Source organism: Triturus cristatus, chromosome 7 (assembly GCF_964204655.1).
Source record: "Triturus cristatus chromosome 7, aTriCri1.1, whole genome shotgun sequence".
Classification (NCBI taxonomy): Eukaryota; Metazoa; Chordata; class Amphibia; order Caudata; family Salamandridae; genus Triturus; species Triturus cristatus.
This window is the reverse complement of record NC_140590.1, coordinates 1,210,449,635-1,210,470,468: the sequence shown is the minus strand read 5'-3', so window position 1 is coordinate 1,210,470,468 and position 20,834 is coordinate 1,210,449,635. Positions and strand designations below refer to the sequence as shown.

Below are 20,834 nucleotides of genomic sequence, written 5' to 3'. Positions count from 1 at the left end.
TGTGGAAAAATTCTGGCTATGGGACCCTGAGTTCGCGGAATATACCGCCCATATTGTTATGTGGCGACGCTATATAGATGACATCCTCTGTATCTGGCAAGGAGATGAGACATTGCTCAAAAGATTTCTGAAGCAATTAGACCAAAACCCATGGGGAATTAAAACAACCCATACCTTCTCCAAGGAAGAGATTAACTTTTTGGATGTAACTCTCTATGCAAAAGACAACACTCTGCAAAGCAAACTCTATCGAAAAGAGACAGCTGCCAATTCCATCTTACGAGCCGATAGCTTCCACCCACGACACAACATAAGAAACATCCCTAAGGGGGAACTGTTAAGAACACGTAGAAATTGCAGTGAAGATGAGGTCTTCAAAACAAAAGGAGAAGAATTGGTATCTAGACTTACACAACGTGGATATGAACAATCAATTCTCAAAAACACAATGAATACAGTGGCCAAAATTGATAGAAAACAGATGTTCAGACAAAACAAAGGAGAAGTACAGAAGCACGATTCTGCTATACGCTTTATAACGGACTACAACAATGGCCACCACCAAATCAGACAAAGCCTCAAGAGACACTGGCATCTGCTTCAACAAACACCAAACCTTAATCAAGACCTTAAAACATATCCAGAGATAACATTCAGACGCGCCCCTAATCTGAAAGACCTCCTGTGCAAATCAGAATTTGTGGACAAAAGGAACTTGGTCAGCACCTTCCTGGACAGACCCCCAGGATTCCACATCTGTAGAAATTGCAATATTTGCAAGCTTAGCAACAACAAAACAACAAAAGTCCAACTAACTGAAGGAAGAGAATTTTCCATAAAAGAATGGATTGATTGTAACAGCAAATTCTGTGTCTATGTGATTATCTGTCCCTGCAATCTTCCATACATCGGAAGTACAATTAGACCACTACGGACCAGGATTCAGGAACATTACCGAAACATTCACAAACATCATTCAGGCCATCCACTTACTGAACACTTTGAAGACCATCATCCTCACAAAAAAGACTTTCGCTTCTATGGTTTGGAGATTGTACACCAAGCCAAAAGAGGGGGGGACCGCGAACTTAAACTCCGAAGACGCGAAAGTGAACTTATAATGAACTATAAAACCACCAACCTGGGGCTCAACAAGGATGCGGAAATGCATGTATGGTTGGGAGAGGATTGATGCCCCAACATACTCTTACAACCGCACCACCTACTACCCAAGACTCAACACAATCTTTCTGTTGTTTACAATAACCCCTAATTAGTTCCCCCAAATACCATCAAAGAACTTACAGCATACCCTCCTGATTTTTTGCCGTTTTTTCAGTTGATATAAAAACATGTAGAAATATGTGATAACAATTTTTAGTGCTACAAGGTCGCCCCAGTGTGACTCAACACGACCTTGTTCATCGATATGTGATAGTACCCTTTGTGCTTTAAGGGCGCCTCAGTGTGACCTAACACGATTCAGCTCTTTGCCCAGTTTTATTGATTTAGCTTCTTGTAGGCCTAGAGATATGTATGTTATTATTAATTACAAACTCCAATTTTGCACCGTAGTGTGACCCAACACAACTCTGCTCTACGCCGAGTTTATTGGCACAGCTTCTTCGAGCCTGGAGATATGTGTGCCATTCTTAATTGCATTCTAAATTATGCAGCAACTCATGTTCAGGTGATTTTTTTACCTGATACATTTACTCAATCTTGATTTTGGCTTTCCACTCCTCCCCGCCAAATTTTTCATCTTTACTCAGTTCCTACAAAAAACAACTGATCGTTATCTTTACATTAATACACACGGATACCTATTAGCATACTTTGGACACATGCTTGCGTCCACAAAACGTGAATGTATGTATTTAAGTATTGTTAATAAGTTGTTATACTAATGTTCAAATGTATTGCTTTAGGTAATTTAAATGTCCGACAATTTCGCTCACTCTCTCCTATTATTGATCTCTAAAACCCTTCTACCATCCCCTTGCACCTCACTCGGTTCATATCAATACTGATGATCGTCACCGTCTAACTTCACCAATCTCGATTTACCCCCAACCTAAAATGGCTCCCAGCAAAAAGCACCCGTTCACTTCCGGGTTTTGAACCGGAAGTGCTCATATGACTCCTTTATAACTTGCTCGCAACCACACGTTGTTATTATCATCACGACCTTGGAAACTGCAATACCTGGCATTAGCCGAGACTTAAGGTAAGGGACTCCTTCCCACGCTCCCCCTCCCTGTAACCCAGCATTTAACAATGCCTTCCTCTTACATTTTCCTCTTCCACTTCCTTCCCCTTGTGTTTTCTCCACTTTTAGAAATCTTCGGGTTATCAAACCCTTGTCACTAAATACTGAATTACCTAACAACCCGGTAAGGAAGCATATCCAAATTCTTTTTCACTTAAACTTGCACAATTGATCGCCTAGAGCATGCGTATTCCCTACTCCATTACCTACACGATTCTGGACTCCGTATAGATTTTACCCCCGAGTGCGGCTTAGAACTTCTAAAAAGATTTAAAAACATGCGCAAGCACTCCTCGCATTCGGCAATTATTGCACAGTCAAATAGTTCCCACCAATATTTTTACAAATTTCACCATCAACACACCGTTATTTACACCGCCCGAATCTACACTTGAGAAGTAATTGCCTCCCTTTCTCTACCCGCTAAAATATCCAAACTTTTCACATATGGCATGACACAGCAGTACCTCACACTTCACGAGGTTACTGATTCACAATTTTTGACACAATATACTAGTCATATGCCTTGACACAACTCCGATATTAAGAATTAACAATTAATATACGATGTGACCTAGAAAGCACCAGCACTTTATAAATATATGAATTCACGCAGTCACCCTGGCAAAAGAATCCCAAATCGTTCCTAGACTAATGCGAACCCTTCCTCCCTCTTCCTCGCGCTTGACCCGGTACCCGGATGCGGCCTCCTCATTAATGGAAACTGTAACTATAAATTCATTCCAATCGTCGATAACACTATACGCTCAAACATTAATTTCCTTGGGTTATGCATTACTGTCTCTAAAAATGTAAATAACAAAATCATGTAACCTACCTCTAATTTAATCTCACAATGTCATGCAAATACTTATAAATGCCAAATTCTAATTGCATATCATACTACTATACGATCCGCAATTCCCCTTGTATTCTTTATATATATGAACGGTTATTTTTCTTAATGCAACTCATTTTTGTTCTCACCGGCTTATATTTATACCGGGCAATGTTTATGACTGTAATATGTACTTTCATTTGAAACTTGTGCTAATACTCGCCACTAATTATATTGACCTTTGTACTCTAAACTCTTACTATTTTATCACAATTACTTTTTCTCTCCCTCCAACTCGACAAAACACTCTGTACCATATTATTATCTATTTCTCTGTGTCCCTCAATGACATCACATCTTGATTCTTTCTACCTTCCATACCTGCCGCACGCTTACTTTGACCCCTTCCTCAATTTACTATTTTTCTCTGTTCCCTCACTTACTAATTGCCGTTCAATGCTACGTGTCACTATAACTTTACTACTCTTCCCAAAATTCACCCTCACTATATATGTATATATTATACACATGCCTTATGACACCATGTACTTTTCCTACCTTGGGTTAACATTGTCTGTATACAGCCCTGAGGAAGCCCCAGGCCTGATGGCCGATTAGGGGGCGAAACACGTGTTGGCTGTGCCATCCTTTTTCTTGCAGCTACCCAAAAAAGAATAAAAAATACTTATCTCACCCGGATCTGCATGTCGCAATTGGAATTTATTCCCAAAAACTGAAACTAAAACTCTAGCCCGGACACACCTTTTCAAAACCAGTTTCATTTTAGGGGGAAAGGGGTATCTCCCCCTGTCTCTGGGCAAGAACCATTACTTGAAAGCTTCATGCTTATTAGATGATGAGTAAGGGATGAGGATCTCTTTCCCCTCACACTCTTTCAATCAACAGAAAAGGAGGCCTGCACATCGAGCAAGCCACCCAGGATTGGGTACAGTTGGCCGAAGCGGCGCCTCGCGCTTCCCACCTGTGACGCCGGGAGGACCTCACCTTGCGACAAGGGCATATTCCTTGGGGAGGGGTCATTGTTTTGCTTTAGTCGCATCCAAAGTAAACCGCAGGCCGATGGCCCAATCACCCCCCTGAGCTCCCACGCACTGAGGTGGTGTGCTCAGGCTCCTTAGCACCGAGGTGCTAAACACGAACTGGATGATCCTGGCATTTTCCTCCTCTGCTGTTCGTGTTAACCCATTGTGATCTATGCCTGGTGCTTGCTTCCTCTGAAACTAGTATAACACATTTCCTTGTGACAGGAGCAGCCTGTATTGTGAAGTGGAGACAATTTATGGTATAAACAACCATTAAGTGTGCATTGCAATGCTCAAACAGTTACGATTGACTAAACAAGTATTAATTTATGGTATTGTGGTATTTGTGTTTCGGTATGTAATGCAAAGTATATTTTTATATACTCCTGTGTGGAGTCTCTTGTGGGGGGGCCTAGTGTGTTACAGGTGTATGTGTGTTGCACAAACACTTTACCCATTGCCTCTGGGACAAGTCTGACTGCTCTGCCAAGCTACCTTGAGTGGGTAACTGCCTTATCCTCAATAGAGTAGTGGGTTCTGCGTTGCTTAGGTTCATACCCTAGCCAACTAGAAAACCCAATTTCTAACACCCAGGTTCAAGGCTATTAATGATGCTCCCCTTCTTAATGAGGGGGAGGTCCTCTAAGCACTTTGCCTGGCTGAAGAGGCCATGCCTACAGGAGCTGTGACCTCTTCAGCCTGACAAAGTTCGTCTCAGACAGCCAGGTGCCTGTGCATTTAGCACATTAATAGCTCCTGGCTGCCTGACTTGAACATAAAGGGTGTCTGTCAGGCTGACTTTTCCTTATCCTGACAGAAACTCTTTATGTTGGTGTTAGACCCGACATCTTTTGGCGTATTTCCCCTATTTTTTTGCTTTCCGACGTCCTGGTTTTGACTCTGTTTTTGCTAGTTTAGTGTTTCTGTGCACTTTCTCCCTGCTTATTAGTGTTAAAGTGCAAGTGCTCCTAAGGAATTGTGTTATGGATTGGTCTTTCCATAAACGGTTATTTGATTTACCTTTAAGTCCCTAGTACAGTGCACAGTGTGTGCCCATGGCCTGTAAATCAAATGCTGCTAGTGGGCCTGCAGCACTGGTTGTGCTACCCACACAAGCAGCCCTTCAAAGGGTTCTCAGACCTGCCACTGCAGTGTCTGCGCGCAGTTGTAAATGCCATATCGACCTGGAAAGTGGGTCCCTTTTCTTACATGTAAGGCACCCCTCAGGTATGCCTAAGGTACCCCCATGGGCAGGGTGCAGTGTATGTGAAAAGTAGGTCATGTACTGGTGTGTGTAACATGTCCTGATAGTCAAATACAGTATATTTCGTGTTTCAATATTGAAAGGCTACCTGTCCCATAGGATAGAATGAGAGATACTTTGTAACATCTTACAAGTATAACTTCCCATTGGGACAAGATGGAGAAATGGAGTTTGGGCTCTCTGAACTCAGAATTTAATTACACATCTTTTAGTAAAAATGGCTTTTAAATTGTGGGTTTAAAAATGCTACTATTAGAAAGTGGGCATTTTCTTGCTTAACCATCCTGTGTGCCTCTGCCGGGTTGTGGATTGAATGTCTGGTTTTGGGAGTGACAGGGGCTGGGGATATGCATTCACTGCAGACAGCAACATTTGGTGGGGGGGGGGGGGGGTGGTTTGAGGCGTGTCCTGCCTTTCCTGGATGAGTCAAAGCTGGGCTGAATAGGCCTTGGCTGCATTTAGACTAGTGGTCGGAGATTCCCTTGCACCTGAATAGTCCTGGTCTACCTTACACAATGCTGTCTCCACCTTCTGCCAGGAATATGGGCCAGAGAGAACAGAACTGATTTGGACTAAGCACAAAGACTCTCTGCCACAAGAGAAAAAAGGAAATGTGGTATAAATATTGGGGCCCAGACCCCAGATCTTTGGAACTCTTTTGGATCAAGGAACCTGCCTCGAAGAAGAGCTGGAGAAGCTGTGAGAAGGAACTACCACTTTACTGTATGCTTTGCTGTGTTGGCCTGCAGTGGCTGCTTCTGTCTCGGGCAGAGAAAGGACTGCACTGCACTTTCTGCAACTTCTTTATTTGAGTTCCTGCAAAGGCTTGAGGTAGAGCTTATCCCATGTTCAAGAAGTCTGAGGAACTGCAAAGACTTCAAGTTCATCTTCTATCAGCATTGGGAAGAGTGTGATTTGTGCTACAACAGAAGAAAAAGCAACCCGATGCCGTCAATGATGCCGCTGCTGGCTCTGTATCCTGAAGGCATCACAGAGGGCACCGCCACACTTCGCCCCGCAACCCTAGTCTCACAGACGCCCTCCCACGTCGCCACCAAGCCCCCGGCTCTTCGGAGATCAACGAGAGGTCTCCGACGCCCTGCATTTCTAATGGTACTGTTTTGTGGGTCTTCCCGACACCGTAGTCGGCCTGCAACGCCGTGGTCAGCCAGAACTGTTTGGATTTGTTATTCATGACACCGTGATAGCCCCAGATGGAGCTATCTACTTCAAGTGTATCCCCCTTATCCTGACTAGAAAGAAGGGTCCCTACTTGGACAGGGTAACAACCTGCCATATAGAGACCCCCATTTCTAACAGCCGGGGGGGAAAAGGTGAGGCTGCATGGGTTGCCCCTCTGCCCTTAAATACGGGCCGCTGCTGGTATTTATAGTACTACGAGGTCCCATCGTGTGACAGAAAGCACTGTGAATTTGTAGGCCATTACTTAAGGCAAAATGTCCATGAAGATTTATTGTTGAAGATAAAGCAAGTGCTTTTAAAATATATATTTCGGCAGTGCATAATCAGACTGCACTGAGTGCTAACAATGTTATGTGTCCATTAAAAGGAGACATTCCAAAAGACAGCAGCAAGCTTATATTACCTTTAAAAAAGGAATAACCATTTGTCACCATGAAGTTTCCAGTGATTTCTTCAATTAGACTATATTGCTGCCAAGCAGCATTTACATTTGCTGATTAGCCAATTAGGCACATTTACATTTTAAGTAGCAGGCACCATGGCAAAAGACTTATTATTTTCATTAGGTCTCTGTCCTTCTCTTAGATTTAAAGTATTGCAGACCCCACTCGCTTCCGTTTCAGCCAGAGGCAGCTCAAGGATGGAATTAACTGGATTGGGCCAGCTGTCTTTTAACAAAAAGTAAGAGAACTGGTAATGTAAATTTGAAATAGAATGGGCATGTTTTTCCAGCGTACATCTGATCCACGTCTACCCCTGCACTCAAATGCAGTATTGAACGAAGTACATGTTTTAAACGTATTTTATGTTTTTTGTCATGATCTTTTGTATAGCATAATACAAAGTTTCTTAGGTTTCAATTATGTGTAGCTGGAAGTTAATAGCTGTCACTGTAGCCTGTGCAATTGTTCATAAGTGATTCTTGTCTACTATAAATAGAAAGATCTATCTTTCAAAAACAATATAATCTAGCAATAGGGCCAACATATTGGATTCCAGGTGTTGACACCTTGAGGAAGTCTGAGCAACAAATCAAATTTATTGGTTCAGCTGTACAGAAAAGCCATGTAGTAGTAAAACATACAATACAAAATGCAGATGAACCCCCGGCTTGTGGAATCAATAAATGATTAGTTTCCCAGATAATACAAGAGGCTGTAAGTAATAGGACACTCCTGGACACAGAATATAAATATGTTAAAACTGGGATGCAAATCTCATACAGGCGTATTTGGTCATGAAACATCTTGTGTAACTAAGCGAACAATACTCTTAAGTGCTTTCATAGCCTAATAAGTGTTTTGCAGACTAAATAACAAACTTATAAAAATTAATTAAAAGTAATTATAACCACATCAAGCCAAGCTTGTTGATATGTACTAGTTCACGCTAGACGCCATGTTGCACAAGGCTCAATGACCTAACCACCTTCAATGTTATTATACAAACGTTGTGACCTGTGCATTAACTTGTCACAATAAGCGCCAGCCAATCTAGACCTGCATGCTCACTTGAAACCATAATGCATGATCTAGTAGTACATACTGGCAGTATGTTTCATGTCTGCTATATGAGTGTTGGCACACATGGCAACCGCACGTCCAGGCAGAAGCTGGAAAAGTGTATATAAGAGCTAATGACACCAACCACGTGTTTTAACTATATTTGTTGTTTGTCCTTTTATTTCTTCTTTTGTCGTAAAGGTTTTATTCTATCAGTGGGTCCGTAAGTAAGGTCGAACCACTGCATGCACAGCACACCTTAGCGTGTGTGCTGCAAAACCATACACGTGGCTTATTTTTGCCACCTTCACTATTTAACACTATTTCATGTTATTTGGTCCTGATGAAAGCCTCCACAATGTTTTCAGAGGCTGCAACATGTCGACCAGTAGGATAATAAAGACCAATTATTAATCTTCTTGTTATCCCTTTTCTTTTTGATATATCCTGGGCTGCTGGGAATAAAAAATTTGGTAAGGAATTGCAGAGATATTTTTAATTTCACCACTTCACAAACACACTACAAAAAATCCTGCTTTGCTGTATTCAGGCGTTGTACCACAGCTGGGTAGCACTCGGCTACCCAGTTGGGAACCCTATGATGAAGCATGCCACCAACTAGGTTGGTGGGAGAGGGCTCTTTTTAGAAGCCTAAGTGGTGCCTGGCATGACTGATGTAGCAGAGTTGTCACGAGTGGGTTCGTCCAGGTTGTTTATGAAATAAAAATATTTACCCCATCTAGTCTGCCATGTACAAGGAGGTCGTGGCCTTCCATATCCTCCTCCAATTTGGAGAGGGCTAAAGGGACACGGGGGCTACCCAAATGAGTGGCTGAAGAAAAAGGGGGAGAAAGATTTGGTACTGCTGCTAAGGTTAGAGGAATGGGCACATGAATAATCGATTCTGACCCTGGTAAAGTATGGTTTCAGGAAGCAGCTGGTGACTGTTGAGCAATCAATTAATCTTGAGCTCCTAATTGGAAAATATACTAGGGCCAAGATGGGCACTTTATATCTATATTTTGCAGACCTGAGTAGTGCTTTTGACCTGGTTGACCATCATTTATTATGGACATCGCTGATGTCCCTAGGTGCACCTAGACCAATTGTGGGGTTTCTCTCACGCCTTTATGAGAAGCTATCTAGTCAAGTACGTTTTGGCCCTCGAGGAGAATTCACACCAAAATTTAAAGTAGGGTGTGGTATTCACCAGGGTTGTGAACTGGCACCTTTATTATTTTCACTTTTTATTAACGGAGTTGATAACTATCTACAGTCTCTGCAGGCCGATGTCCCTAAGGCTGCAGGATACCCAATACCAGTGCTGCTTTATGCAGACAATGCAGTACTCCTAGCTAGAACACCAGTAGGCCTGCAGAGACTGATGAATCCATTTAGTGAATATTTGGCTTCCAAGAAAATGGTTATTAATAAAACCAACGTTTTCACCCTGGTATGTGGCCAAATACAGACACCCATCTGGACTTTTTTTTATTGATAGTACCCCAATAGTTTCAGTGAATTCTTTATGCTATCTGGGGATTCTGTTTACTGGCAATGGCTCATGGGCACAGCACATACTAATACTAGAGTGAAAATGAGCAGGGTTTCCAAGGGGATTTTTAAATTTGCCTCTAAATTGGGTAGTTGACCCATTAAGGAAATGGTAGCTATATACAAAGCTAAGGGTGTGACTACTGCTACATATGGGGCTGGACTCTGGGGTCATACTAACGGCTATGCCCTGCAAATAGAGGAAAACACATTTTTAAAACGGCTTCTATGTCTGCCACCCAGTGCAGCAAATACCATAGTTCATAATGAGGTTGACTTGCAGTTTTTAGAAGACCTCCTTTTGGTGAGACCCCTGTTATTATGGATATCGCTCTGGTCCAAGGAAGAAACTAGCTTTACTAGAACTGTTACCCTTGACTATCAAGCCCTGTATAAAGTCCTAAATATATCTTGGGTATCCTATATTATCTCTCTTCTTGATAAACTGTTTAATTTGTCTATCTGGTCAGACTTTACCCGGTTTACATCACTTACCAAGAATAGAATTAAAAATACATTTTTCCAAACAAGGTTGGGTAAACGTGAGCTAGATGATGGGAAACAATTACCTGTAATATTTTACAAGTCCTTGGATAAGGAGGAGGGGATAATCATTACCTGGTATATGTAACTATTATGCGGCACCGTTTTGTGCTGACACGGGTGAGATGTGGTATTGGGCATCATCTAGTTGTTTTTTCTTACATGAGGTCTTGCCCCTCGGGTGCGACCCCCTGCCCCTGTGATGGTCATAGCAAACAAAGCACACTGCACTTTTTATTGTTCTGTAAACTATCAGAATTTGAGGCTCCGCTATTTGAAACCTATGTTTTTTGTTCAGAATATCAGAACCCATAAAGCTGCAATGAATTACTTGATGGCATTAGGTGACCCCTATGTGTATAACAATGTTGCACTTTTTAGATTGAATGCTATGCAAAAAAGGAAAGCACAGGACAATCGGTTAATGGATTGAGTACCATACATTTTTATTGTTCATCGATCTACATGACTTTTTAAATGTATTTACATTTTGACCATTGCATAGAATACCTAGATCAATTGTATACATAATTTGTATGAGGTGTATTTGATTGTACATTTTTTATACAATATCGTCATAATAGAATTGGAGTTGCATATTTTACTGTGTTTCACGTACTAAATAATCTGGAGATTGGATGGAGGATTGTTTTTTTTTAATCGTTTTTATTTATACATTTGTATGTGTTTTTTCTATGCACTTTTATGGTTGTATCCTTTTCTCAACCGAATAAAGTTTATGAACTAATGAACGAATGAGTATGCCCGAGAATAAGCTGAATAAGTAGCAGTGTAAGTCTGGCCCCTCCATTTTTAGGTCTCGCCTATTCTATCCCGCAGGGATGGACAGGCGAGATTATAGTAAGCAGTCCGAAAAGTCTACCTAGCTGCGGATCGCATACAGTTCATGTGAACACAATCACGCGCATTGTCAACAACTGCCACAACCACGCGCATTCTTTACAGCTTCCATTTTCTACCAGACACTTCGTGCACGCACTCCTCCTCTCCGCCCACGCGTCTCTCCTCTTCCATGTGGTTCCGCCCCGCCTTTTCTATCTCACATTTATTTTTTTTGGGCTTTGTGTGACTGACTACTTGACCTCGTGCCTATAAGTTTTGCATGCGTCTATTATATTTATTTACTTTGAATGTTTTTTTTTGTTTTAACCGCCCACGCGTCTCTCCTCTTCCATGTAGTTCCCCTCCGCCTTTTCTTTCTCGCATCTTTTTCTGATTTTCGGCTTTGTGCGACTGACTACTTAACTTCGTGCCTATGAGTTTTGCATGCGTCTATTGTATTTATTTACTTTGAATATTTATTTATTTATTTAACTTTACGCACCCAAACACGTTCATTGTTTCCTTTCCTTCTTACATTCTTATGCGAAAAAAAATCACTCTCTCCACAAACAGCACTTTTATCCTGTCTCGCCACTCTGTGTTTTGCTGTCTGCCCTCGTCTTCAATAGTTTCCATCCTCTGTGCTCTGCTTTACGCATCCAAACACGTATGCTTTTGTCTGTTTCCTGCTTACATTCTCATGAAAAACAAACAAAAAATCACTCTCTCTACAAACAGCACTCCTCTCTGCCCACGCGTCTCTCCTCTTCCATGTGGTTCCGCCCCGCCTTTTCTATCTCACATTTTTTTTTTTGGGCTTTGTGTGACTAACTACTTGACCTCGTGCCTATGAGTTTTGCATGCGTCTATTATATTTATTTACTTTGAATGTTTTTTTTTTCCGCCCACGCGTCTCTCCTCTTCCATGTAGTTCCCATCCGCCTTTTCTTTCTCGCATCTTTTTCTGATTTTCGGCTTTGTGCGACTGACTACTTGACCTTGTGTCTATGAGTTTTGCATGCGTCTATTATATTTATTTACTTTGAATGTTTTTTTTAAATTTAACTTTACGCACCCAAACACGTTCATTGTTTCCTTTCCTTCTTACATTCTTATGTGGAAAAAAAAAATCACTCTCTCCACAAACAGCACTTTTATCCTGTCTCGCCTCTCTGTGTTTTGCTGTCTGCCCTCGTCTTCAATAGTTTCCATCCTCTGTGCTCTGCTTTACGCATCCAAACACGTATGCTTTTGTCTGTTTCCTGCTTACATTCTCATGAAAAACAAACAAAAAATCACTCTCTCTACAAACAGCACTTTTATCCTTTTATTGTTTTGCCTCACACACTGCCCTCCACCCATTAGACCCCCAAAACTGCCACCTCACACACTACCCTACACACATTAGACCCCACAAAATGCCAACTCACACACTGCCCTACACACATTAGCCCCCTCACACTCTGCACCCCCTCACCCTCAAATAAATAAGAATACAGTTTACTTTCAAGGCACTGCAGTCATTTACGTGAGCCAGTGTCAGATTGTGTATTTTTTTCAATACTATTACAGCCTTTAAAGAAAATAGAAATACAGTTTACTGACAAGTCACTAACCAACACTGCCCCCTCTCACACAGACCACACACACTGCCCCCCTCACACAGACCACACACACTGCCCCCCTCACACAGACCACACACACTGCCCCCCTCACACAGACCACACACACTGCCCCCTCACACAGACCACACACACTGTCCCCTCACACAGACCACACACACTCCCCCCTCACACACTGACCCCTTGACACACTGCCCCACATACACTGCTCTCACACATTACCCACTCACAGTGCTTTAGGTCACACACACTGCACCCTTATACCCCCCGCACATACACAGCCCGCACACTTACTCACTCACACTGTGCCCTCATACAATTCCCCCTCACACACTGCCCCCTAGTTTGTACAATGTCAGTAGGTGCCTTTTCTAAATTTTAACAAAAACACAAACGTTACAGTATCAAAGCGTTTCTAAAACGCATCAGTAGATTTTTAGTTTTTTTCGTCGGTTAATTTCTATTGGTGCTAGGTGTTTTGTGCTTAAATTAGCATTATTGTTTAACTTTATTTAACAAATGAACAAAGTTCACACTGCCCCCTCTCACACAGACCACAAACACTGCCCCCCTCACACATACCTCTCACACTTACCACTCCACACAGAGCACTCACACTTACCCCTCCGCACAGACCACACACACTGCCCCCCCTCACACAGGCTACACACACTGCCCCCTCACACAGACCACACACACTGCCCCCCTCACACAGACCACACACACTGCCCCCCTCACACAGACCACACACACTGCCCCCCTCACACAGACCACACACACTGCCCCCCTCTCACACAGACTACACACACTGCCCCCCTCTCACACAAACTACACACACTGACCCCTCCTCACACACTGACCCCTTGACACACTGCCCCCACATACACTGCTCTCACACATTACCCACTCACAGTACTTTAGGTCACACACACTGCACCCTTACACCCTGCACACACACACAGCCCGCACCCTTACACACTCACACTGTGCCCTCATACAATTCCCCCTCACACACTGCCCTCTTACACACTGCCCCCTAGTTCGTACGATGTCAGTAGGTGCCTTTTCTAAATTTTACCAAAAACACAAACGTTACAGGATCAAAGCGTTTCTAAAACGCATCAGTAGATTTTGCAAAAGTTAAAACTATTGGAATTGTAAATGACAAAGCTATTAATTCAGCTTTTTTCAAAACCAATACATAAATACAAAATTTGGCATTTACAATACCATTAGCTCAAACGTTCCTAATGCGAGACCTATTGCATTGCAAAAGCTTGTTTAGCTAGTTTCATGGCTTCCTCGTCGGACAGGTAGGTTTCTTGCAAACAGGCAATATCCACTTTGCGCTGTTTTAGAAGGGAAAGGAACCTATCCCGATTCTGATACAAACCCGAACTCCTGTACATTTCAGGTAAGGACCCTGTAAATTTCAGGTTTATCCATCATAAATCTCGAAGTGCATAACAGCCAGGACCCACCCCCTCCCCACAACATGTTGGCAGCTACAACCTTAAAAGGAAAGAAGAGAACACAAGAACCCCCCCCCCCCCAAAACTGATAAACCCCTCCCACCCTAGATATGTAAAAGTCAGGCCAATGACCTGCGCTGCGGATGCTGGTAGCGCAGCGTTCCTCATGGGTGTGTAGTGTCTAGGATAACTCCACTAAGCTGGAAGGGAGTCGCGGACAGCCCCTCATCTGGCACAATTTCAGTCTGCAGTGTCTCAGTCACCAATTGTGTTTCGTAGTTAAGAGTATCCATAGTGCCATCATTCTGTACCACAATGCAATCAGTGACCCCCTCTGTCAATCTGTAACCACCTCCGAAACATTAGCACCTGCATCCACGCCACCCACCACGAGTTTGAAATGGGTCCACCTTACTCAGTGGGGACAATGGGCACCCAACATGTCTAACCAGGACAAACATCGTTAGGTCGTTTCAGAAAAATTTATTTACCAGCTGAGATGACGGAATTTAGCCGGGTACAAAAGCATATATCGGAGACCCATGGAGTGCAGCTTCCTCTTCATCTCTAAACATGGCCTACACCTTTCTTGAACTCTCCTTGTCTAGTCAGGGTGTATTGCAATAGAACAATTGTCAAATTTCGGGACAGACACCTCCCTAGCTGCCCTCAGGATGGCATCTCTATCCCTGTAATTCAATACCCTGGCAATGAGGGTGCGAGTAGGAGCCCCCAGAGGAGGAGCTGGCGCCAACGCCCTATGAGCCATTTCAATGACAAAGAAGCCGTATAAGTCTTTGGGAGAAAGAGAATGCGGCACCCAGTGCTCCGGGAAGCATTTAGCTGACTGCCCCTCGGCCCCCTCATGAAATCTCAGCCCCTCGGCCCCCTCACGAAATCTCAGCAGGCGCACGTTGAACTGCCAGGACCTACTCTCTGCATCCTCGACCTGATCCTTTAGGGTCCTGGATACGACTCACAATTGAGAGACATGTTGCATGAGCTGTCGTACTTCGGATTTAACGTAGAAATAGCAGACTCAGGCCTAGAAAATTATGCTCGCCCCCTCGCAATTGCGAGTAAAAATGTATCCGGTCGAGCTATTTTTAGCACCTACTTGTCCCATCTGGTGAGTAACCTTAGGCTGGAAAGGAACATGTGTTCTGTTCATTTAGAAAGTGAATGAGCAATAAAGATGCCATTAAATCTTGTTTTTATCTTTACACATTTGCTGTCTGTTCAAGGAAAGAGGTCAAATGTCAGTTTGTCTTTTAACTAATTGCTGCTTGGAAAATGAGGTTTACTTTTCTCTCTTACTAGATAAATAGCCTGTAAATTAGTATTACCAATATTTAAAAATATATCAGGAATTACAAAAGCACATATTTTTTGCAATTAAGAGCAAAACAAACCAGAGCACTTTACTTGGTGAGGTGCAAATAACACATATTTGCAGAAATTCTATTTCCAAACAATATTGTTTGTACACTATATCGTTTTATCAGTATAGCTGCATGTCAGTGGGAAAGTTTGTACTGTAAAATCTGCTGATTACAAATGACAGTGTGCTACCACTTCATGCTTTAGTTATGTATTTGTTAAAAGTGATTGTTTTTAAACATTATTTGAGAAACATTCCTGCCTCCGCCCTGGTGAAAATGCTGTTAATGAACTAAGAGGCAAGTCAGCGGTCATGTTTATCGTATATTTTGCTAGATTTGTATCATATATGGAGAGAAAGTTTAGTCTATTAAATCAAACTAAAGAGTTTTTTTTGTACAGCAGGCATGCTGAACTCGCACATTTGAAGGTGCTCTCATATGTGATAATGAAGAAAATGGTGGCTCAATTAAATTATTCGCCTACGATCACATCATTTCAAACCAAGAGCATTACAAATAGGTTGAATAGATTTTTTTAAGTCACTAGACCTGAAGGTCAAGTAACATTTTTGTGATTTTTAGAGGCTTGAGACTCCGCCGTCCCCACCTTGTCAGCTGCTTTACAGAGGTCTGCACGCATGAGGTTCACCTTGATCGATATTCCCTACTATCTGTCCATCAAGGGCAATCCATGAGCCCTGAATTGTCTCCAATAGTGGTGCCCATGAAGGCTCCCCCTACTGCATCGGAGAATACTTCAGTGTGCGTGAGGACCCCCGAGAAGCAGGTTTGTGTGTACCTGGTTTAGTTGTAGTATTTTGGTTAATGGTGCTGCTGTCTCTGAGACTTGTCTCTCACCATGATTGTAGCCGGATAAAGTTCTGCCTACTGCCGTTTCCAAATGACCAAGTGGCACAGGCAGATCTTCCAATGGGCAGACACGCCAAGGAACGGGAAAACGAATGTTTGTGAAATCCTGTACAGCGAGGGCCCAGGGCAGGAGCCCTCCAAAAGACGCGGTGTGTACCGGACTTGGGCAGCGCAGCCTGCATCAGTATTCGCGAGGCTGCTCCGTCGCAGCGTCTGCGATCACCTCCGGGTCAAGTTTGGTGCCCCCCCCAGGCAAGAGGGGCATGGAGTGACCAGGGTTTTCCATGGCGGTGTAGTTCTTCATGTGGGAAGGCAAGATTTCACAGGATGTCAGTGCGGGGAGCCGGAGCTCCTTAGAAGTGCGTCCAGTTGTCCATTTTAGTTGGCCATGCCCTCTCCAATATGGCATTGCCAAAACAACATTGTATTTCCAACTCAGCACTAACCTTTAAAAGTGGCACTTTTAAAATTAGTGTTAAAGATCTCAATACAATTATTGGTACAATAATGCAGAAAATACAAAGGGCGGAGCCCTGGTGCCAGAAAGAAGCAGCCACTCCGCTTTGTACATGATGGAGCAGAAATGTCATTTTATTTGTAGGGATGCATTATAACCACATGTAGAATGCATATATCTTTGCAAATTGTACTAACACAAGGTGTTAACGCAATTATGTGACATGCTTTAGTTTATGGATAAGTATCATAGAGAATTAACGTGGGAAATAGATGTAACTAGCAAAAAACGTTAACATGTAAACTCGTGCTGTGAAGTCGATATTACATGCATATTAAATGTGTTTAACAATTGAGTTTTCTTATTAGAAGGTAAATGTATTAATTGAAATGCTATCATGATTATGCCAAATGTATTGCTGAAAGTGACACGTACCTATGTTAGTTAAGCTGCACTTATACCTAAAACGAAGTGGTCTGTGCTTTTTCCTTTTAGTTTATCATTGTTTTTTAGATCTCACTATAGTGTTAATATATTCGGGAGACCTCATGCTACCAATATCATTAAGCGGTAGTACAGAGAGGGGGACAGTGGGTCAGTCAGCTTCAGTCTTTGGTTTCATGAGATTTCATAGTTTGTTATTGCTTGGACGTGCTGCAAATCAAGGCCATGGCATTTTGCGGACTCTTACTCTGCTCCATTTGTGCTGCTATTATTGATGGCACCCAAGAGGTCTTTTTAGGTCGAGCCTAGGGCAGCGCGCATGCACTGCTCTAGGAATCGGCCTCTTGCAATCACTCTGGACTTCTCTGGACTTCCAGCAAGCTCGTGCTCGAAGTAGTGACATTTCATTGGCCTTTGCTTGTGGCTTTCACACGCAATTGGCAAAGATGGCTTTTTGTCCGACCTTTTCTTAGAATGTTGACGCCTATGGCCTAGACCTTGCGGTTACGTGCAAAGGCGCGCAGTGTGCCATCTGTTTCGGGTAATATTACAAAGCTTGGTTAAGTCGCTTTTACTTTCGTGGCCGCGCTTAATTGAGTTTACAAGCGTCCTATACCTCACCCGATGGCGTTACTCAAAGGGACCCGATCTGTCTGGTGTCGAAGCTACATGCGTGCAGATCGATGAGCCAGCCCTCGACCTACTTGCGCAGAGCGATAGAGGGTAAATACAATAAAAATGTCTAAGCTATGACAGCAAAAACTACGGTGGCAGTACCGCCTTCATAGAACTTTGAAATCCTTCACCAGTTGCTACAAAAGATTAAAAAATTAAATATTTATTTAAATAAGGCGAATATATAACTTTTTTTCGCATGCGTTTACTTCGCATGGCGTTTCTACGCGGTCGTTAGTACGACCGCGTTGTTAGTTAGCATACCGTTTGTACGCAATTCGGAACTACGAATTGCAGTAAGGGGGTGCTGGATGTTGGAATAGTATAATTTATTATTCCAACTCCAGTCTATGCGGACACTAGGGAAGGTGTTGGATTTTAAATCCAACACCTTCTCCCCCTTACTGCAATTCGTATTTCCGAATTGCGTACAAACGGTATGCTAACTAACAACGCGGTCGTACTAACAGCATGCGAAGAAACGCATGCGAAGTAAACGCCGCTTCCCAAATAAGGCAGCATGAGTAACCATGCCCTTCCGTTTGTTCTCACCTCTGTTAGTGAAGCAGTCGCCGTGAAGCAATCAGCCACCATGACCTACGCGGTCAGCTGACAGCCATGAAACATGGAGTCAACACAGCTGAGCAGGGTAGGGCCAAACCCACGGCATGGCAGTCCAGGCCTGTGTGTCATCCAGTACGAGATGACGGCTTCCCGACCCCTCCCCTCCTCCTTCTTCCTGTGATACAGGGAGTTCCCCAGATCTTCATAGCTGCCCAGTTGGCATGTGTATTGTTCGACACTTTCAGCTAGTCCCGCTTTCAAATCCAGCAGGAGTAGTGTTTATTCTAGGATATTTAGGTTCACGTTTATGATGAGAAAAGTAAACTACAAGTCCGATAATACAAAGTGCATAGGGCTAAAAACCTAGGACTGACTAAAGGTCTCCCTCTTGGCAGGGGCACTGGCAGCTGTGGTGCTTGCGGGGTGCCTTTAACACTCTACATCTGACCCCTTCAGTTTTATTAATTTCGAAAGAGATTGGTGAAGTTAAGCTTTGAATAAACCACTGTTAGCCTTAAAGCAGCTTAGTGGGTTGATCGGCTGCTGCGAGGTCAGTGTAAAATTTGCAAATCGGGCGTTCATCCTGCCAAGGTTGCTAAAATCCGTGCCCCTTGAATAAGGTAAGAAACGTATTTTATTTAAACTAAAAGAGAAGATGTATTTGTGGTGTGGGCTGTATAAGTGGTCAGGAGTTTAATTTCTGCATTAACTGGAAGTGTCACAAACACTGAACGAGGTCCATGGTGTTATCCAAAAACCTGTCAGGTGACTCCTGTAAAATGTGCTCCTTCGGTACGACCTGCATTTTTAGACAGGAACGCTGTGCAGCATGTGACGTCACACTTCTGAATGGGAAGCGTAAACTGCACGTTGAGTCTGTCTAAAAAGCCAGGAGTGGATGTAAATGACACACATCAGTCACTGTTGGAGCTTAGGTTTTTTTACAGTAATAATCCTAGTTATTCATTATGAATAAGTGCACGGGCTCAAAGGTTTTGTTAGGAGGCCACTGAAACTGCCAAATTCCCCAACAGTAAGGTCCCCCTTCCGGATTCCATCCCAGGCCTTCTCCTCCCCTCACTACCTGTTTCTGAACCTCAGTCTCGCGGGTTCTTTTTCATCCCTTTGTTCTTTCTTTCTCACTGCTTCCTATTGTTTTCTTCATCCTGGCTTTCACGTCCTTCTAGGTCAAAGTGTGATCTGATGATGAAAAATAAGTTCCAGTATGCCCCCCCCCCCCCCCCCCTCCTCCAGAAACAAGAAAACAGTAGTGGATGTTGAGCCACATATGTGGGTATTGAGGGTAATCTGAAAATACACTTGCATTGTATCCACCAAGCGCCTTACTCTGATAACTGTGTGCAGAACTATCAACTTTCCCAGGTGTGTGCGTATCTCATCCAGTCCAGGTATTTGCTTTCCATTATGGAGCTTGTAGAACTGTTTATCCAAATATAAATTCAGGGCTACAAGTCCCAGAGAAAAAACATGCACTGGAAGAGCTACTCAGGCATGGATGGACATGGAAAACTTGAGAACTTTGTGTGTGGCATATACATCCATGGGATCTCCATATACATCTCCAGGGAAGGCTACGTGTGTGTGTGGAGCCCCAGAGAGAAAACAAGCATTGGCATAGCCAATAGGTCCCGCCTTTGGGACCTTATAAGTGTTTAGTTATCCAGCACAATATCCTTGGTGTAACAACATCACCTGTTGCATGGCTAAACACTTCTAAGGTCCCAAAGGCGAGACCTATTGGCTATGCCAATGCTTGTTTGTTAGACTGCACAAGCGTCACGACTTTTAGCTTGTTCAGAGTGAGTGCATGCTCTCTGTTGTATTTATTTTACTAATATGATGACAATAAGTGCTGGGTAATGGCTTTTTTGTTTAAGTGCACCCTGTTCATCTTTAAGGCAGGCTAAGGCTATTATTTAATCAATTACCATTTTAGGTAACTTGGTAAAGTTGTTTGACTTTCAACTTTATTTTTCATAAAGTAAGATGTATATATCCCAAGAAGCTTTTTTTTTTTAGATTTACACCGAAAATACTGCCAGATTATCAAAAGTATCTTCTATGCAATATTTTGCATTTTATTCCTTTTAATTGTAGTCCTTTCAACACAAACCGTTGTGCAGATACAGCTTGGCTCTGTTAATGCTCTTTATTCAACAAAGGTTCCCTACTCCCACTGCTGTAGCCCAAGAAATTGTTTCCGTATGGTATTTTCTTTCTAGTACAAGAATCCAGACCTATTAGCTTTGCCATTGCATGTACAGGAAA

General features: G+C 42.9%; 1 protein-coding gene across 3 annotated transcripts in view; it reads left to right on the top strand.

Annotated features, from left to right (window-relative positions):
* The window catches only part of NIF3L1 (NGG1 interacting factor 3 like 1), a 69,604-nt gene that overhangs the window by 2,947 nt on the left and 45,823 nt on the right, over window positions 1-20,834 (top strand). Inside the window, exon 2 of one of the 3 annotated variants that reach the window (XM_085618588.1) lies at window positions 16,118-16,322. The exons of 1 other annotated variant lie outside the window; for it this stretch is intronic. The gene's annotated coding sequence lies outside the window, so the exon portion shown is untranslated. Of the gene's footprint in view, window positions 1-7,202; window positions 7,299-16,117; window positions 16,323-20,834 lie in introns of all 3 variants that reach the window. One more of the 3 variants, XM_085618587.1, reaches the window with a different exon arrangement.